Source organism: Miniopterus schreibersii, assembly GCF_964146895.1.
Source record: "Miniopterus schreibersii genome assembly, chromosome: 11".
Taxonomy (NCBI): Eukaryota; Metazoa; Chordata; class Mammalia; order Chiroptera; family Miniopteridae; genus Miniopterus; species Miniopterus schreibersii.
This window is the reverse complement of record NC_138111.1, coordinates 33,982,047-34,003,591: the sequence shown is the minus strand read 5'-3', so window position 1 is coordinate 34,003,591 and position 21,545 is coordinate 33,982,047.

The following is a 21,545-nucleotide window of genomic DNA, read 5'->3' as shown; positions in this document are numbered from 1 at the left end:
AACTATTGGCTTTAGTTAATAATAATGTGTCAATATTAGCTTACTCATGACAGAAAATGTAACACACTAATGCAAGTTGTTAATAATAGGGGAACCTGTAAGCATGGGGGGAGAGGAGATGGAATGTACATGGCAACTCTGTACTTCTCACTCAATTTTTCTGTAACCTCAAACTGTTCTAAAAAATAGTCTATTATTTTTTAAAGTAGTGCTGAGTTTAAAAAGGGAATAAGCTGTGATATACCAGACAATATTATTTCCATTAATTAAAAAAGTGTGTGCAGAAAACAATACACCTCTTACAAAAATATATTCAAACAAAATGATGTGTGGTAAACTGATGAGAATGGTTGCGTAATGAGGATTGGGGTAGATAGGGTGTGGGCTATGGGGGGGGGGGGGGGGAAGAAAGGCAGCAAGGAGACCGCATGCACAAGTCATGAGACCACACTGAGAACTGGGGAGTGTGATGCAGCCCTCTGGGGGCGAGGTGGAATGAAACAAACATGCCTCGAGGAGCAGCAGTGAAGGGAAGGGACAAAGCCTTGCTGTGGCTTAGAGGCTGTTGGCTTCAATGGTGGCAGAAGCTGTGGGGTGTGAGCGTGGGCCAGGCCAGAGGTCTGCAAACCTGAGCTCCCTTTCCTGATCATCAATTTCTCAGGAAGACTTAGAGGAGATGGAGAGTTTTAAACAGCAAAAAAGCCTGTGAAACAAGCTACAGTCTATGTTTTTAGAATGATTTCTTTTTAATAAATGAGCTCTTAAAAAGTGCATACTGTGTAACCAACACTTTTGCAAGCTCTGCCAGACAGAAGGAAAGTGCCTGAGTGATGGAACAATGGATCTGTGTGTCCTCCAAGACCAAACACAGAGATCGCATTTCAGGATCCCCACAAATTGGCACATGGAGCACAGAGCCTTAAGCGATCATTTATTGGTAGGCATAAGCATGATTTTCTGAGCAAATATTTATAAGTCTTGATTCAAACTCTGATGCTAGATGTTTTTGGTGGAGTATGACAAACATTTAAAGAAAGACTCACCAGTAGATGTAAGGATATCTCAATAGTCCTGTCACTTGGAAAGGGAAAGTTGACCAGTAATCTAACTACATCTTTACTGCTTTAGAGTCATCCCACAGGCTCTGCGTTTCCTAGCTTTTTGGTTTAGCATTTTGGCTTAAATGGCTGCTGAGGTTAAGGAGCGGAAAAATAGAGTAGAGCAGTGGTTCTCTAAACAAGGAGGCTTTTTTGATGGGGATGGTTCCTAGGCAATGGGAACTCACCCAAAAGCATTGTGAAACGTTCTGCATTTCCACTGCTATTTAGATGACATTTGCATGACTCCCCAAAGGGCAGAGCCCAGATCTTGGCAGTGGCCAAGGCTTGGCTGTGAACTAAGGCTCTCTGTGGCTTTTGAACCCCTGTACTGGCTCCATAGCAAACCAATCTACCCATGAGAAAAGCTCATAAAAGGAAGCAGAACCTTCTGGTTTTATAATGAGTTGCATGGAACTCGTGGCAGAGAGAAAAGGCAGGCGGGACCAAAGCGGCTCCTTTCCGCCCCTCCAGGGCTACTCCGGGTCATCCTTTTTCCTTCTCCGAGACCTTCACCGGGAGGGGGAGGGGTGTGCATCCCTGTCTTTCTTCTTAGAAGATCTTTAAATACCTGGACTATGGGCACCAATGGAGACAAAGAGGAAATACCATGTGCTAAGATATACAATAGTCATATTGACTGTACTGAATAATTGAAAGAATACAGAAACTTTATTTGAAACTCATAAACAGACATTTCTGAAGCACAACCAGGCCTCAGAAATGTTACACTTGCTGATCCTTCTGCCTTAAATGCTATTCCTCCAGCTACCTCTTTCATTTCATTCAGGTCTGTTCAAATGCCACCATATCAGAAAGAATATCCCTGACTATTCTGAGTGAAACAGCATCTTTCATCACCCTCTGTCTCCAGACCCTGCGTAATTTTCTTCATAGCACTTTTCAACCCCCACATATTATACATTTGTTTATTGTTGCTTTATCACCTAAAGCAACAATATACCAATGTGAGTTTCATGACAGCGGGTTTCCCAGAACTGGGAACACTGCTTGGGATATAGTAGTCACGCAATCAATATTTGTTTAATAATGAACATGTCCCACTTAAAAGGTATCTTAGCTCTGTGGCTGTGGGTAAGTCACACATCTCCTATTTCATTACTAGTGAAAAGTGGATTAAAAATATGTATTCTTCCCATCCCCTAGAATCTGTGTGCCGTGTACAGTGAATCTGAGGGATCAACCATTTAAATTTCTGGCGTTCTTTGACTGATATTTCTTAGAGAAGAATTAATTCTGGCACATTGGCATAATAGCACTGGGAGATGCATAGTGCTAACCAGGGAAGATAGGAACTGTGTTTATCACTCCGTAAAATAAGAAGCAATAAAGAAGTTTCCCTAAATAGCAGTGAGCTGCCCCTCTAGCTCCTGACCTCACCTGTTGAGCGCCCCACCCACCACCTCTTGTACAGCATGAGGGTGCTGGTTGTGGGGGTCTGTCGCTCAGGGGGTGCACTCTTATGCTTTGTGATATAGCCTCATCCAAGGCTAAGCAATAGTATTGTCTTAACAGTGCACAGGGGAAGCAAGGCATTGGTTAGGGAAGGTCTGCCATCATCATGTTGTTTCGCTGTTTAAGAACTGAGTTATAAAAGCCGTCACAGAAATCTGCACTTTTCCTTGTTTGTAAACTGTGTGTGTGTGCGTGTGTGTTTTAATCACGTGGAACAACAAGCAAAGTTTGGAAGGAGCAGTGGGTAATTCATTCTAATTCTTCCTCTCTTGACAGGTTAAACCAGTATTCCTCACTCTCGGCCTAACAAGAACTCTCAATTCAGAACCTCTGGCATGAGCCCTGACTATCATTATTAAAAACAAACAAACGTACTTGTGACTTTAATGTGCATTCACACAACAGCTGGGTAAAAGGAAATAGGCTGGCAATTCTGAGGGAGGGGAACATCCTTCTCAAAGGACATCAAAACAATGTAGAAGAATTATATTCTAATTCTATTTCCACTCTTTATTATTTGAAGAGTTGAAAGCGGTGACCCAAATTCTCTAAGCTTAAGTTGCCTCACCTATAAAATAGAGGATAATATTTACCTCGCAAAGTTGCCTGAGGTGTAAGAGATAGCACATGCGAAAGACCCTGTCACTGTGTCCCAGACATGGGAGCATCCAATAAAATTGCATTAATCTATGCAATTGTCCCTTAAATTTAGTATAGTTATAAATTTCTGCCAAGTTAGTAAACCTAATAATGGAGCAATGGCTACTACTACTAGTATCTTCCGCATATTTAATGTTTTATAGATTACCAAGTACTTTTCCATGCACTCTCACTTGATTCTGGCAGCAATCTGTAGGGAATGCAGAACAAGCATTATCTCCCCCACCCACTCCTATTTTAAAATGAGGAAAGAAACTCAGATTAAGGCATTTGCCTATGATTGCACAGCTGATAAATGACAGAGACGGACTAGATCTCTAACCCCCAGTCCTGCTCTCAGATCCGCGCCTCCTACGCCTTCTGAGGAGCTGGATTCAGAGTGTGCCCGTAAAGTAATTAAGCGTCTTTCACCGGCCACCTGTGAACGTGTGTGGCATTATTTTACTGTCACCCTTCAAACATCCATAAATGCTGACGTCCCCGCAATCCCATCGTTTATTAGTTCACGCTCTCTCTGGTCTGTTTAGGAAGCATCTCTTCCCTTTGAACAGATGGCAGACAATTTGCTGGGGTTTACACACTGCCTCCGACTCGGGGGCGGAAACGGCAGCTGCAGTCCTGATTCCCAAACCCGAGCCTCACCCGCTGGGCGGCCCGGACGCAAACCGCCTCCAAACCAGCGTGGCTGTGGCAGGGACGTTGTCTGGAAGCCCGACACTGAAGCACACACAGGCTTAGGTCTTCAGCTGCGAAGATCGAATGCTCTGCTTAGAGACATTATTTTTGTCCTTTTGGGTTATGTTCCTGCACTGAGAAAAAAAAATTGTCTTTTTGGGCCATGAGGTCTAGACAGAACAATTAGAGGGGAAATGCCTCCTTGGTTAGATGGGAGGCAGGCAAAGAAGGATGCTGAGAGCTTTTCCCGAAGGAACACAGCTTGTCGTTATTAACACAATTAACCTTTCGCTGTTACTAATAACCAAGGTCAGTTCCCTTGAAAACTTCAGGTCGGTTTCTCACTTGCTTTGAATGTATGTGCTCACACTATTTTGTTCGTATCCCATTCCCTCAAGCTATTCTCTGTCTCCCCTCCCTCCCTCCCCTTCCTTGCCCTCTCCCTCCCCCTCTTCCCCCCTCCCCAGCAGCCTTCCAGGGTCCCGGCTGTAATCTGTAATTTCTGTTTGTACGACTGTGGGTGTTTCAGGACATCCCCTGGCAGTTATGAAACTACTGACCAGTAGAGCCTTTTCTGCAGATGGATTTCATTCAGGACTTGTGCTATTATATTAATGGGTTTAATTTAAACAGGACTAGCCTCGCTGGCCAAATTACTGCCATTTAAATCAATTGGTTTAGGGGGAAAGACAGCCTGACCGGAGCTATTAGACTTCAATTTATTACTGTATCGGCTTTTAAACTGGGCGAAGCAAGTTTGCTAATGTCTGTCCTCTGTCCTTTGAGCTCGAGTATAAAATACAGTAATGAGAGTCTTTGGAGTTTCAGAAAAGGGAAGAAAAAGGAGAAGAAACGCACGCACACACACACACATTAATTCTGAGTCAGTGTTTCACGACCCAAGACCAGGTAGCCCTTGAAAGAATCCCTACCACGGGATCCTGCGGGCGCCTTTGATGTCCCTTCATTAAACTGAGATTCAAATGATCTAACAGATGTATTAGTTTAAAAAGCCTTTTTACTTGGATTTTTTTCCCCCTTCATAAAAAAATAAGCGCTCCTTTTTTTTCCCCCACACACATTTCAACCTGATTCAAATAGAAAAGCAAAAGGGAGGAAAATGCTTTAGATGTGCTCTTTTGATTTTTTCCAACCTTGCCTGGATAAAATGGCATGGGAGATCAAGAACACTCAATTAATTGCAACACTGGGTGTCACTAGGAGAGGGAGGGAGAGATGAAGGGGGACATTAGGGATGCACAACCCTTAACAAATGCATGGATTCAAAGAAGGAAGACGAAGGGGGAATAAAAAAGCGTGTCTGTATTTTATTGCACTCGGTAAGCTTTTCACTCGTATTTATAGCTGCAATTATATCTCAATGAGGTTTGTCTACAGTGTTGGCTTCACGCTAATTTTCCCCCTCACTGCATTCTTGGAATAGGCTCGGACTGTTTATGAACCAGACATATTGACCTCATTTACAGCTAGCAGTTTAAATCCATAATTTTTCCACCCACAATCCCTCTTTGACATTCCGGCGGTGCGGCCGGCTCAGCGAGACTGAACTAAAAGTCTCACACTTCATTGAACACCATTATGCGGCTTTATGCTTATAAGCCTGTTTCCCTCGGCTGCCTTTCAGCTTTGCTGGAGATCCGTTTGGCCACAGGCCGGCAGTGATTAACTGGAAGAATCCAATAAATCACCCTGTCAGCCAGCAGGCTCTCCTCACTGTGTCTACACATCGACATTTGGATTTGCACCTCTCTCTCTCTCTCTCTCTCTCTCTCTCTCTTTTGGTTTTCTAACCCTTTCTCTCTCCCTCCTCCCCTCTTCCTACAGAGCCATTAAAACACCTCTTTTGCTTCCCACAAGGTGAACTTGAACTGCTGTTGTGAGCATGACTCGGGCCCACAGCAGCCCTCCAGGGAGACAGGCCCCTTTGATTGGCACCGGCGTCCCTGCCCTGGCTCTCCCGCCCTCCCCCTGCAGTTAACTTACCCCTGACCTCTCCTGGCTGCTCCACTGAGCCGGCTGCCCAGCGGGGGAAAGGACACGCACATGGGGGTGGGAGACAGTGGCCAGAAGTCAGGCGCTGAGGAGGAAATCCCACAGATTCCCGTCGACTCCGTGCCTTTCTGTGGGCCCAGCAGTACGGGAGGGAAGGAAGGAATGACGCCGAACTCCGCCGCCCCAGACACGGCCGCCTGGCCGTTAGAGCCCAAAGCTAGACCCGGATCAGTTTCTTCCATTAGGGGGTGGGGGTGGGTGATATATACATGTGTTTACAACTAAATGGCTGTGCCCAATTTTAGGAACATTTACAAGACTGCTCAATACTCTGCTTGCAAAGAAGATAAAGGGGTGCAATTAAAGATTCAGGAGGAAACGGCCTTCCTTGGCATGTCACCCTCCCGGGTGGCTGGGGACAGTGCCCAGAGCAGACTCTGAACAGCCTCATGCTCCCTATTTCTCACGGGTGAGCTGGGCTGATGAAACAGCCTCTTCTTTGACCTGACTGGCAACTTCCCATGCCCGTGTCTTTCATATTCTCCACATGGCCGTAGTCTTCTTTTGTCTGGGATTATTTCTGCACTGTGAGCACAAGCATTTGTTTGATGTTTCAGACATCAAATAAATATACTGTTCGCTCTCCGAATGGCCAAAGGAAGCAAGATTCTTGCTTTTCAACACTCCACTGGCACGAATGACAAAAGGGAGTCTGAACTGCAGACTCAGAGGATGGGGCTGAGAGAGGAAGGGACCAGGACCAGTCAGGGGTGACTGTGATCCTCCCCTCCCAGCAACACACCGTGGGGATGAGGGCTGTGCTACGTGTACATGGAACCGTGTGTACACGGAACAGCAGCAAACCGCCTACAAGCGAGAAAGGAAATCAATACAGCTGCGAAGGGGTGGCCTTGCCTTTGTCGATAAGCTTTAATTTGTGACAGCTGAAAGGGTGCTCTTCTGGAAACAGTAGCACCTTCGTATCCATTCCTCCACCTTCTGACTGATCTTTAGTATACATTTCTTACTAAACTTCTGCATTTTTGTAAACTGCCTTCTGTCTTTATAAGTTAGCTAAGTAGGTAGATAATTAGGTACTATGACTACAGAGAGAAACTAGGAAACCCTTAGTATCTTGTATATCCTACCCAGTAAGTATAACCAAGTACCAGGCACATGGTAAGAACTTAAAACATATTTATTGCCTGGCAGGCGTGGCTCAGCGGTTGAGCATCAACCTATGATCCAGGAGATTTCAGTTCGATTCCCGGTCAGGGCACATGCCCAGTTCAGGCTCGATCCCCAGTAGGGGCCGTGCAGGAGGGAGCCGATCAATGATTCTTTCATCATTGATGTTTCTAACTCTCTCTCTCCCTCTTCCTTCCTCTCTCTGAAATCGATAAAGATATATTTAAAAAAATAAAAAGTAAAAAATAAAACATATTTATTTCTCCTAAAATCCTATCTAGCCTGATCAATATAAAAGCCAATCAGGAAAAATGGACGTGACCCTTGGGCACATGGTAATGCTCACCATCCAATTTTGTTCCCAGGCTGGTGTCCTAGAGGCTTTCTGTTCCTCCTTTGGGTCATCAACTCATTCCTTGTTCATTTCACTCCATCTGATCCATCACCATTGGCAAGTGAGCAAATTTTTACCAGATGTCCCAATCACTATCTAGGAGATGATGCTCACTCTGATCCATTGCTGCTTTGCCAACATCCCAGGACAGTTCTGTGGGGCTTTGTTGAAGCTACTGATGAAAAGTATGTAAAGAAATTATCTTAAGGATCCACTCCTATTCCCCATTTCTGTAGTTGACCAAAGTGAAAAAACACCTTTGGGAATACTTAAGTCATGAACATTTCTTACACACCTACTAGGTGCCCGGTGTGTATCTTTATATAAGATAGAAAGACTGCACACAAATTGTTAAGTATAAAGCAAGGAAACAGGTCTCACCAGCCACCCAATTATTGCTGCAATTGCAGAGAGCAATTGGAAACATCAGTGATGCTCATGTAACCTCATTGTCAAAAGCATAGAAGGTGCATTCATCTTCAAAGGGCATTTTAATTATCGCACAAAGCTTGACTCAGTTTCTCTGTAAAAGCACAATAGAAGTATTTGCCGCCTTCCTGTGGTAGACGACTCTTGAGAAAAACAATCTATTTAAAGTGCTTGGTGCACCTTAGAGACAAGGTAATATTGAAATTTATGTCAGCATTATCATTAAATCTTTCCTTCAGGAGACTCAATATTTTTCAATATTGTCACATTGATTCTAGCAGCATCATAAACAAGGGGAGGAAGAATAGTGTAGGAGCAAAATTCTTCAAACACTAAGCAGGAGAACTGAATTTTCTTTTTAGTTTTGCCCCAAACTAGCTCTTCACCTCAAGAAAATTCTCAAGGGCCTCTGTTCTTTGTCTTGTAAAATGAGAGGGTTGAACTAAGTAATGTTCAAGGTTCCCTCTGTGATACTAAGTACGACAATAGAGAAAAGAGAGCACCGATCCTTTGTGCTGGAATTTTGCTCAACCCCCTTTTTCAGAGACCTTTCTTCTGGGCTGTATAAATGTGCTCTCCTTGGCCCAGTCTGGCCTCTTTGTTAAGTTCGGTTTGCCTCCCTCTTTTCCTCCTTCCTGCTGGCGGTAAGGCGCTGCCCAAAGATCTGTCCGTGGCCTTCTTCTCTGCTCTTATCTACACTCTCACCTCCACAGTTTCATGCACTGTTTTAGCTCTGATTTATCATCTCTACGTGGAAGACTGTCTGGTTTCTCTCTCTAGTTAGAATCCATGCCCATCCATCCAACTGACTGCCATATGCATGTTCACCTGACTATGCCACCAACATCTCACAGGTGTAAAGAAAATGGATTCCTACCTCCTGACCCCACTGAATCAGAGTTCAGCTGGAGAAGCAGAACCACCATAAGTGTATGTAGAGTAAAGGATATAGTATGGGGATGGCCCTTCCGCGACCACCAGAGCTGATAGAGAAGTGTCTGCAATGCCTTTGCACCTGTGCCTGGTGTTGAGCCTGAAGTCCTGGCAGTGAGAAAAGAAAGCTGGGCATGGTCAAGGCCAAAGATAACCACGCAGATGAACTAGAACCCACATCAGCCTCTCACTGCCTCCAGCTGCACCATGGCTCCTGTGCAGAAGAAGCTGGTGCCCTTCTCTACAGCTGCATTTGAACTTGGCCTTGAAGAAGCTGCAGGAGGAGATCTGTCAGGAGCAGAAGGTGCATATCTAGGTGTGACCCCACACCAAAAAGGGGAGCTGGCAGGTGGGTGAGACATCTATAAGCTGTCATAGTCCCTGGCACTCTGCACCAAACTTCAGAACATAAAATACATGCTTCTGCTTCACTTCCACATCCAATGCTCGTGGTACATATGTCTTGTGGCCAACACTCTCCCATAATCATACAGGGAAGGGAATTCTAGGAGATTTAAGAAGACAAAGCTACCTCACCCACAGACTGCTCCTCTATACTTCCAATTCTGTCTATGACATGACATCTTCCCATTTTACAGATTAAACACCATGAAGTTCCTTTGGTTCCATGTCCACTGGTGAAAATCAGTTCACTCCTCTCACATCTTTTCCATTCATCCCAGCCTCTTTTTCAATCTCTGTCTACCATCTTTGGTAACTGGTTAAGGCTCTCATTGTCTCTTACCTGGACTACTGCAATAATCTTCAAAGTGAACTCACTCGCTATCATCTCTTTCCCCTTTCAATCCATGTGCAACTATAATCATCTTTCTCCTCTGGTAATGAGACTCCACAGATCCCTGCTGTTCAAGGATAAAATCGAACTCCCAGACCTGGCATAAAGACCCTTCACAACTGGGTCTAAATTACTGACTTTCAGGAGACTTATGGCTTATCCACTATCCCTCTGTTGCCTGTCCAGGATTCCCCTGCGCTGTCCTCCTAGCTGGAATGCTTCTTATCTGATCTTCACCTCTACTGCCCTCTCAAATTGTTTAAGTCTCTGCTCAGATTCCATTGCATTCATAATTCCCCCTCCCAACCATTTGTCATCATTTTCAACTCTGAAGATCCTAAATTACATTATTGAGACCTCTTTTAATATACAGTATTGTACTTTGAATACATGTCATATGGCCCAAATTAGAGCATAGCTTTTTGAAAATGGGGACTACATTTTGTTTATCTTTGTATCTCCCAAGCACCTTGCACATAGTGGACGACCAGTGAGGACTTTATCCATGAATGGATGATTCATGAGATCAGACTTTCACAGGGAAGAAAAGCAGTGGGAGAAAGGAAGTTCAACGGATGAAACAGTGGCAGTTATATTTAATTTGGAAGCAAACTTCCAAGCAAAAGATTGATGAGAATTATACTAGTGAAGACTCTTTCATTTGCCAGCAACCAAAACCCAAATGCAGCAGGAGCTTAAATTTTGTTTGTAAGAAAGGAAACGATTGACTCATGTGATTGAAAGTCTAGACACATTGAATGTAGGACTCAAATGAGTTTATTTCAGGACTTGGTGCTTTATTATGTCCTTCATTTAGGTTAGCCTTACTCATGTAATTTCTCCCTCCTAGTGGCAAAATTCCCCTGGAGTCTATCACCTTACATGATGTTCTGTTCCCAACAGTTGCAACACAAATGCTAGGATTTTCTGATTGGAGCTACTTGTGTCAAATAGCAGTCTCGAAACAAATAACTTTGGCCAAGGAGGCAGAATTTATTGACAGGTGTATGTGTGCGTCACAGGCCATCCTATTCAAACCAGACTGAGAATAAGAGAACTGGATCCCAAGGGAGGTGCAAGTACCATTAGAAGAGGAAAGAGATGCTGGGCAGGAAGAACGTTCAATGTCTTCACCAGGAGCTTAGGGAAATGGCCACACCAAGTAGCTCTGTTCGTTCCCTCTGACTTGGATAGATTCCCCATCAACTCTCTACCCTCTTGTGTAATCCTTCCACATTTCAACTTCACCATTTCAACCAAGTGGTCAATAGTTTTTAATTCCAAAACATTTGGTACTCATCATATGTTGTATGTGCTTATGGAAATAATTCAAGGTGCATTCCTCAAGTATATTACCACTTGTGTTGTATCTTGCCTCTTCAAGACACTTCACAAACATCATTAACTAATTAGTCTTAAAATGCCTCTCTGGAGGTGGGTAGATATTACCTGGGATTGCAGATAAAGAAACAGTGCACAGAGAAGTGACACAGCTTCTAAGAAACCACCAATGAACTGAAAATAATTGCCTCATAATGAGTCCTCCCTCGAGTGAAAGCCTTCTCCACGTTCACACCAAACTAGGGAAGAGAGGGCTCTGTGTGCACACCCCACAAGAGCCATCTGCTACACAAAGGAATGCACTCATCTCTGAAGAGGGGGTGCATCAATTGCATTATGGGTTACCTGAATAGACCCCGCACACGTATCTGCAGGTAAGAATGCTCTATGTCTAGCAGGAAAGATGACTGCCAGAGGAGAGGAAATAAGGCCTAATAGTCAAAGATCAGTGGATAGAAAAGGGGGAAAGAGAGAGGAAAGGGGGGATCCTTTGCCTCCTTTGAGAGTGAAAAGTTTCAAAATTACTGGAAAAACTCAATACAGCCCCTTCTGGGGTTTTGAGCACTATTCAGGCAGAAACTACGCATTTTTACCACCAGGCAAGTGACAATTAGTAGACGTGCTTATGTTGGCAGGTGGCCAGGAGTCCCAGCTGGACACCAACTTGCCTCGTGGCCTGCTGGTATCCACCCCCCCCCCTCGCTCTCCCTCAGCCCTAAAATGGAAACCACAATTCCAACTTACCCCACAGAGTCTGAGATAAGCACCATGCTAAAGTGCTTTGTGGGAGCCAAATCCTTTGTGTATTGTAAAGAGGTTATTTGTGATGGTAATAATTCTTTCTCTAACCAGTGCCACATCCTGTACCTGGAGATCAGGTGGTCGCTTCTGGATCCCTGTACTTGGCTCTATAATTCAAGCAAGCACACGTCTTCCTAATGGAGTGTTCATAGCTTTGAGAATGAAGTCCTGTAGGGAACTCCTTCTAGTTGCCAGAGGGAGTCACTTTTCTTTCCAAGCAAAGAGGTTTCTGCTGGTGACATTAGAGAGCAGGCGCTTGTCTGTATTGTAACAGCTTAATTATAAGTATGGGTATAATCACACAATCTGTCATTATACCTTTTTTCCACCCAGAAAATTTGTACTGCAATCACCATAACACTATAACAACATGAACAACAGACTGTCTGGCCTCCCCTGATCATTTCCTTTGCCATGCCTGGTAGGGATGAGCAGTCAGCTTTGGATGAAAGAACTGACTCCTATCTAGCAGCAAAAACAAGTCTGAATCCTTCACAGGGGTTTCGGGGCATCCTGTTCATTCGGTTTTCTCTAAAGGACAGTCAAGTCCCTCACTTTCCTCCCAGCCTCACAAACACTCCCTCTGGTTTCATCTATTTGAAAATTGCACAAGAAGAAACCACCCTTCTGCTGTTTTATACCCAAACCAAGTGAAGTGGAAATTGCACGAGGAAACCTATCCATCTGTTATCCTTCAGCTCAGCAGTGGATGGAATTTATTACACTGTGCATCCTGCCCCCTGCCTCTGTCAGGCAGCCTGTGGGGTGAAGTATGGATGGGGAAGGAGGCTCAGGTCTCAGAGAGGGGGTGATTGCCTTTGCAGCTCTATCAGCAGAAGCAGCAAACCTATTTATTACAGAGCGAGAGGGGCAGTCATGGAACCGAAGCGGAGGGGAGGAAAGGTGTCGCTGTTGAACTGAGAATACCCTTACCTCTCACAAGCCACAGACCATACCATTTCATGCTACACCTCAATTAGGGGACAAGACCAGGGCCAAACTCTGAGGGGCCTACACCCCACTTCCTGGGGCAGAAAGAAGATATTTTGGAGGGAAGCTCTATTTTTAAAGGGACTGGAAGTTCATCAATGACCAGTTTTCATGTGCCAATAATTCTTGGGAAAATAGCTCCAGGAAGAAAGGAAATGATGCCCGGTCACCAGCCCCTTCTTTGGATCCAGGAGAGTGTGTGGCATCACCCTACACTTCACCTCTGGAAGTGGTTGTGAAACAGCTGTCGTTGTCATGTTGGTGATTGACATGTACCACTGGTCCTCTCAGCATCGATGATTCTTTTATCAAAAAGGAATGGATGATTGAGTCCCAGACCTGTCAAAGATGAACAACAGGAGCTAGACCTTGTTAAAAAACAAAATTCAGCTCAGTAAATTTAAGGATTAAATTGGCTTTATTCAAAGGTTTATGAATTGGACAGTATCCAATCTAGCAAGTAGACAGAAGCTCCAAGGAGCTGTACAAAATGTAAGGCTTTTATAAGCAGAAGGGAGTGGAAAAAAGAAAGTTTCTAGCAGAGGGGATTCTTTCAGGCAAGGTCGCCTTTCTTTGGGGAGGGGCAGGAGTCTATCAGGCAGATTATCTTACTAGTGCTGACCAGGAAATCCCAGGCTGACTGGTTAAGATGACATTCTTGGGAGAGGCTGAAACTACAATTAGCTTAGGTATTAATTGGTTTGGTGAAGTGGGCCTAGCACAAGTGACTCCATTTGGGGCTTGTCTTTTTTTCTTTTCTTTTAAACAATTTTCCTCTTTTACACAGGTACTTAGCTTAACTGAGAGATGTAATCATAATTTAAGATATAAACACCTCTCCCAGCTACCGCTCTAGAATTTATCTCAAAGTTTTATTGATTCTTTGTATGATATTATCACATCATGATTTTTTTGTTTTTTTTAATTTCTGTAATATTCACTGGCCGTAACTCTAGGTTTAAAAATTTTAAGTTGGTCATTCTCTTCATTTCTTTTCTGACATTTCACTCTTAGGGAAATCATCGGTTTGGTGGTTAGTGCTGCAAACATGCATTTGAAGCTATTGAGAGAATACAGTGTGTTAGGGAGATTATTGTAATTATTATAAACAGGATAATTCCCAATGTCTGGAGTACATTTTGGAGCCATTGGGCCCAAGCCCCAAACCAATCAAAATCAAATAAGTCAAAAAAAGACCCCACTGAAGGAGTCATCTTTTTAAGGCAAGTAGCGTGCTCAGTGATCCTGTGTAACTGGGTTTTAACTTCCCCACAAGTGTTAATCCAGGTCCAGCAGGTGGTGTTGGCCACAGCACACTTTCTCACTCAGCTGAAACATAATCAAGGGCTATCCTGGAATTAAGAACAACTTTGGCCTGAGAGTCTAAGGTTTTTTGTTGGGTAGGTATTGCTTTAGCAGCAGATTCTATAATATCTTCAGGAGGTAAGAAGAGGTTCTGCCCTGGCCCGGTGGCTCTTTTGGTTGGCGTGTCGTCCTTTACACCAGAAGGGTTGCAGGTTTGATTCCCAGTCGGGAAGCATACGGGCAACAACAGATCCATGTTTCTCTTTCTCTTCTCTCTCAAGAATAAGAAGTGAAAAGTAGATAAACCTATGTTCAATATTTTATCTTATTTAGAGATGATCTAGCTAATTTAATGCATTTTTATCATTTAATTAACTTAGCAAATCCTTAAGACTTCAGGTTACCACAAAGATTTGGGGAAACTTTTTGAAAAGTTCACCTAAAACCCTTTTATCTTACTTATTTATATTTATTTAATTTACCTGTTCTTTTTTTTTTAAAAAAATATATCTTTATTGATTTCAGAGAGAGGAAAGGAGAGAGAGAGATAGAAACATCAATGACGAGAGAGTCATTGATCGAGGCCGCAACCCGGGCATGTGCCCTGACCGGGAATTGAATCCTGATCGCCTGGATCCCAGGTCAACGCTCAACCGCTGAGCCACGCCCGGCCAGGCTCAATTTACCTGTTCTTAATAATTATGTTTAGATAACCCACAAATACTTTATGAGACACATTAGACAAGTCATCCATCATCTCAAGCCATTTTTCTTGCTTAAAAATTTTGTAACAGATGACATGAACTTACTGGACTTTTAGTAAACCTAGATAGAATAAAAGTTTTATGTGTCTGTTATTTTTAACACTGATAATCCTCAAGACAGACCTATTTTAATTAAACCAAAAACTTAAACTAGCCTTTATTTACTAAGAATTATTGTAGATCGCATGAACTTGAAAAACATTTGGGTTAGTTTCCATTATATTTTTCAGAGTTTGATTTATACAAGGACTTAACTTTCTTTAAGCCAATTAAATAGAGCTCTTTTAGAAACTAATTTTGGCAGTACCATTCAGAGGTAGAAAAATACCATATATCTACAACACACACACACACACACACACACATATATAGATTTACAGAAACATGCAGACACAGAGATCTTGTAGCTCTCATTCTAAAATTTTAGCCATAAGTAAGGTACAATACAAAACTCACTAGTTTATAAAAGAAACAGTTGGATCCAAATTTTCTTTCAGCAGTTGAAATAAGTTATTACGTTTACCTGCTCAGATGGCTAAAGCTTTTTACTAATATTTGTGAAAAAGACACATGATTTTTCATTTGCCTAAATTTCAAAATGACCTTTTCCTCATTTATTCTCCTTTGATAAGAATTATCTCCCTGAAGTTTGTAGAACATTTACATCTCAAAGGGGCAGGGAAAGAATGCAAGTTCCTCCAAGAAGGGCTTTCTCAGGCCAGGATATTTATCATACTTACAAGCCTTTTGAAATAAATAGGGGAAGTTTGGGGATTGATAAAAGAAGTAGATGGACTTTGAATTGTGTCTACAGCCACATTGCATTTCTGGTTTTACAAAGATTCTAAGATAAGGGCAGTTGCTTTTAATTCCTCAAATAATTGGGTTGCATTTTAAATTGCATTTTAAATGACATCACAGTTTAGAAAGTTTTTCTTTCCCTCTGGGTACATTTAACTTAGGGGAGGAGGCCTGAAAAAATATCTATCAGGCTCTGAACATCAGCTTCCAATCTGGCCAACTTTCTGATCATAAAGCTATTAAATGCTTTTAGGTTTCAGCTAGGAGAAGCAGTAAGTATTTCTGACTATATTGAACAACCTCTTGGACTCAGGTGATGTCCTCAAAGAGAATGCAAAGGATGTTTTATTTTCCCCTCTCTTTATCAGGCACTACAGAGAGCTGGGAGAGCTGACTGGTAAAATTGCTCACCCATACCCAGCTTCTGCCGGTTTTCTCAGGAACCTATCACTGCCATCATGTTTGCTAAAAACAAACCTCCAAGGTTTTTGAATCAGGCAATGGTCCCTCTCTAGGAGCTCCAAGTAATTATACAAAATGCAAGGCTTTTATAGGCAGAAAGGGGCAGAAAGAAGGAGGTTTCTCACAATGAGTAGATTATTTCAGGCTAGGTCACCTTTCTTTGGGGAAGGGTGGAGGTCTCTCAGGCAGATTACCTCACCAGCCCTGACCAGGAAATTCCAGACTGACTGGTTAAGATCATGTTCCTGGGAGAGGCTGAAACTGTAGCTAGTTTAGGTATTAAGTCTCAGTTTGGTGATGTGGGCTTAGCACAAGTGACTCCATCTGGGGCCTGTTGTCTTTTTAACAGCCTAGTGCTTCAGATTCCCATTTTCCTACTGTGTTTATGGATCTCTTCACCCTCCCAGAATATGTGGTAATTTGTTGGTGTTTTGTGAATTCTCTTTGATCCATAATCGAGTACTCCAGACACAAAGAAAACATTGGAGATTTGATTCTTAATCATTAATGATCTCCCTCACAGACCATCAATTACAACCTAATCCTTTAATGTTGCTTCACGTCTATCCTCAGGCCTTACAAGAGATAAGGCAATTAGTGTAGGATCCATTTTTTTTTTCTTATCAGATTGAAATTTAAACTAGCATCATTAAGCCTACCAATATCTCCTCAAAACAAAACCTAGTAAGGAGGGTCTATAAAAGCTTGGCATCTAGGTGCCATATTAATGTCACATGTTGTACGAATTTGTCATTCTTTCTAACAATGTAAAGTTATGCCCCTTATAATAGATTCATTTATTCAATTTGTTCATTTTCCAAGAGTTTCTTCTAAGAGCCAGGTACTCACTGTATTGTATTGGGAATAAAAGTCTGAACAAAATAGACATAGTTTCTATCCATATAGAGCTGAGAGTCCAGTGAAAGAGACAGTCAAGAAAATGGTCAGATACAATGTAGTGTCTAGCAATAGGGTAATTTCCTGTGATTGGGAGAACGCAAAAGGGGCCTATAGCCTAGAATTGGAGGTAAGTATTAATAAATTGGTGAGTCATGAAGAAGTATATTCCCTTTATAAAAGACACAATGGCAAATGTTTAGAGGTAAACAAACCATGGTACTGTCACAGAATCTGAAAGAGACAGAAAAAGAGAGACAAAGAGAGAGAAATTCATAGGGCTGGCCTGCAGGCTGGAGACTCAGGGAAGAACTGACATTGCAACTCAAGTCCAAAGGCAGTCTGGCGTTCTCCTTCTTTCTCAGGGACCTCAGTCTTTTTCTCTTAAGACTTTCAACCGTTTAAATGTAGCCCACACACTTTATGGAGGTCAATCTGCTTTATTTTAAATCTATTAATTTAAATGTTAATCTTACATGATTAACTTTGCAGTGACATCTAGACTGGTGTAAAATTAAAATTAACCATTGCAAGTAGCAAAAAGTTTATAAAGGACCTTGTTAAGGAGTTTTACATTTATCCCAACAGTAGCAGAGAGCTATTGGGGATGGGGTAGTGGTAATTTCACGGTGCTGATAAAATAAGAGCTGCTATTTAGGAATGTGGCCCAGGCCACATGATGTAGAAGAGAACCCTAAAGGAGGAAGCCAAGATTGGAGACCAGAAGGCCAAAGAGGAGGCTGTTAGAACAATTTTGGTGGAAGGAAATACTTTCTTGAGCTAGAAAAGTATCAACAAAAATGGAAGAAAACAAATTCAAGATAGTCAATAGATTCTTTTTTAGGGAAGGCGATGAAAACATTAAAACGTCATAATTAGTTAGCAGGGCAGGCTACATAATCTTTGGTCCCAGTACAAAATAAAAATGGTGGGCCCCTTGTTCAAAAAGCAGGAAAAATATTTTCCTTTATTCTGTAGTCTCTCTTAACCTGTCATAATGTTTTATCTGCTATTTAATGTCATTCTCCCTCAGGCGCAAAGTATTTGCAAGGCCTGTGGAGCCTCACAGGAGCGTGGGGCCTGGCCCTGCCACTCAGTGGGTGGGTACATATGCCCACGTCCATGTCCCCACCCAGACAACTCCAATGTCTTATTAGACTTCTTTTACAAACCACACATTCAAAGGAAAAAATTATTAAGAATTTCAGGACAGTAGTCGCAGAGCATTAAACCCCAAGCCTGAGGTCCTTCTGAGGGCAGAACCTGGTGTGACTGCACTGATCAAAAGCCCATGAAGTTGCTCCTCCCAGTAAGAAATAAACAGTGGGCTGAGGGACAGGAAAAAAATAAATATAATACCAGTTTTCTGTCTTGAAAGAGTTGATGGATGGTAGTGTCATTAACAAAGAGAAAAGAAGAAGGCCAGCTTCGAAGCTCTGGGGGAAAGGATGCTTGCAGTTTTGAATGCATTGGCTATATAGAGGCCAAGCCGAGCAGGTAGCTAGATGTGTGTATTTGACCTCAAAAAAGCAATTAGAGCTAAAGATATAAAATTGGGCATCATTAGCATATAGGTAATATTTAACCATTTATTCTGGAAGCAATGACAGGTTTGTGCTCATCCATGTACATATAACCATTTTATAAAGATAGTGATCTAGAAGCACTAATGTAGTCTGTGGACCTAGAAGCTGGAAGCCCACTGGTTAGCCTGAGAACAAACCTCCTCACACCCTAACCTCTTTTATACTGTGCTCTAAACAAATAAACTATGAGACTCTCTTCCAGCTTGAGTAAAGCAAATAGCACATGGGAATTGTCCTGGTCTTGAGTTCAGAAGGACCTAGCTAAGATCCTAATATTTCCTAATTGTGTGACTTTTCACACATCACTCTCTAAGCCCTTGGAATTTTCCTTTGTTAAAATCAACATCATTAAATATCTCCCACTTCATTGAGGGCTGAAACAAATAGTGGACACGAATGCCTTTTATATGCTGCAAAATAACTATAGATGTAAAACTGCACTATTATTGTGGTAGACCTGGGCACCTGGGAAAACTACGGTAGCTCTTTCATGTGCCCAGACATGAAAAGGTATGTGAAAGCTGAAGTATACTGAATGGCATATGAGCACCTGCCTGAGAAGTGCGTGGTCATGAGCAGCCATTTCTGGCTCAACTTTATAATGACAGTTATTTTCCTTTGAGCCAAACAAAGTGGCCATAGTAGCTCCTATCGCCACGTCTGTCAGTCCGTTTGATGGAGCCCACCTGCTTCTCTGCCCACTGATTGCATTGTCTTTGCTGTTTCTGGTTCTCCAGCCAGCCCGTGGCATCAGTGTCCAGGGCCTCATTTATTAGAGCCATCCCTCATCATTCCTGCCATGCTCTGTGCTCCCTGCAAGAGGCATGAGGTGGAGGAAAAATAATTAGTAATCCAGACACTGCAGTCCTGATGAGACACCTGCAGCATAATCATCCAAATCAAATATTTGGCTCGGCTTCTTCAGATGATATATCTCTTCCTGCAAATGCTGAATGGCAGCTTAGCAGAGCTTGTACTGAAAACGAAGAACATATTGGAAGAAGGAGGGAAACTTCCATTTTGCCAAAGTCCGTGCCAGTGTAGCTGAGTCCCAAGCTCAAACCCCATCTTATATGTTCAGATACCTTCCAGTCCCATCAGCCATAAGGGACAGTTGTGGGGGAATGGGAAGAGACCATTTAAAAGAGACCATTTAAAAGTGATTCAAGAATGAGTAGTTCTACCACCAGGGAAACACCCAATTGCATTCTCTAAAAATCATCAGGGACTGGCAGCTTCCTGACATCTGGGCTGGCAGCTTTCTCAGTCCCTGGGAAGATATTTGAGTTTACAATGCATCAATTTACCCTTATTATTCCACAACTGAGAAAACTGAGGCCGTGACCTCATAGTTCACGGTAGACCCAGGACTGGAACCCTGGGCTCCTACAACCTGGTTGAGTTTCCCTGTCCACCAGGCAGTCCACATCCCTACCCCATAGAACTGAGCACAACAGCTCTGTCATCGCCGCGCTTACTCAGCATAGCTTCTAGGCTGTTTGCTGCCTTCAAAGCTCTTTTCACTTGGAAAGGGGTATTAGGGTTAAGAATCAGAGAAGATGCTAGTCTAGCCCATTTTCAGTTTAGCTGATGTTTTTAGCTTGTAATGTTCCTGGACCCATCAAGATATAGTCTAAGAACCATAGACAGAATGCTAATAAATTTTTTTCTTTGTTTGAGTTAATAAAGCATTAATGCAAATATTATAAAGAGAGCTTGGGTTCTTCAACTGGGTTCATTTCCCTTCTTATATAAGCCATAACCCCTTTCATATCCTAATTTAAACAGCACTTAGCCAATTGAAAATAAAGTTGTTTTTGTTTAAGGAGTTTTTTATGCTCTATCTCTCTAACCAGACTGAAAAGGACACAAGGGCAGGGTCCATGGCCATTGTCCTGTCTACGGTCACAGGCCCAACACTCACTATTTGCTTACTAAATATTTTAAGGAAATTTTAAATAATTTGGAATTATATAAAAAACAGTACAGTTGATGGAGGTGAGGAAGCTAGAGATTTATGTAATCTTTCCCCCTTTTTACAGATAGAAACCCAAAGAAGTTGTGACTTAACCAAAGTGTCACAATTAGTTGACCCATTCATTCAAGACGTATTTTTTGAGCACATACTTTGTGCTTGATGGTTATAGAGACTATCAAGACATAACACTGCTGTCAGAAAGCTCATAGTTTAAGGGGAAGAATATGCCATTAAACAGATAATTTCAATACAGTGATGTAAGCGATGGGCTAGAGATGTAAGAAATAGCCTGCTTAAAGGAGTTAGGATAAGTTTCACAGAAGAGTAAATCTGAGGATAAAGTAAAGGATGTGTTGAAGGATTAATTGAGCCTGTTAATCAAAGAAGGGGGAGAGTCAGTCCAGGCAAAGGGAACAGCATTAAATCCTCGGACCCGTAAGAGCATGGAAGCACCAAGGAAGAGTGGATCAGCATGTTAGAGACATAAAGAAACTGGCAGAAAATGGCTTAAGAGAAGGAGGTGCGGGGCCAGACATTAAAGAGCCCTGTCCATTGTGTTAAGGATTTGGACTTAGACCAGTGTTTCTCAAACTTAACTGAGTGTGGGGATCACCCAGGGGTCTTGTTAAAATACAGATTTGACTCAGTAGGTCTGCAGTGCACACTAAGATTCTGAATCTCTAACAAGCTCCTTGGTAAAGCCAGTGCTCCTGAGCTCAGACATCATCTCAAGAAAAACACACAAAGAAATAAGAAGCCCGCAGAGGTGTGTATGTAAGGCAATGGTTCTTAAATTGTGCTCCCCACATTTTTTACCTCCTGAACTAACATACTGATGAGAAACTCCAGGTGGTGGGGGGACCAGCACTGTGTTTGCATGAGCTCTCTTAGGTGATGCTAAAAATTTGCACTGAAATTTGCACACCACAGAACTAGGACAATAACGTGATTGTATTTAT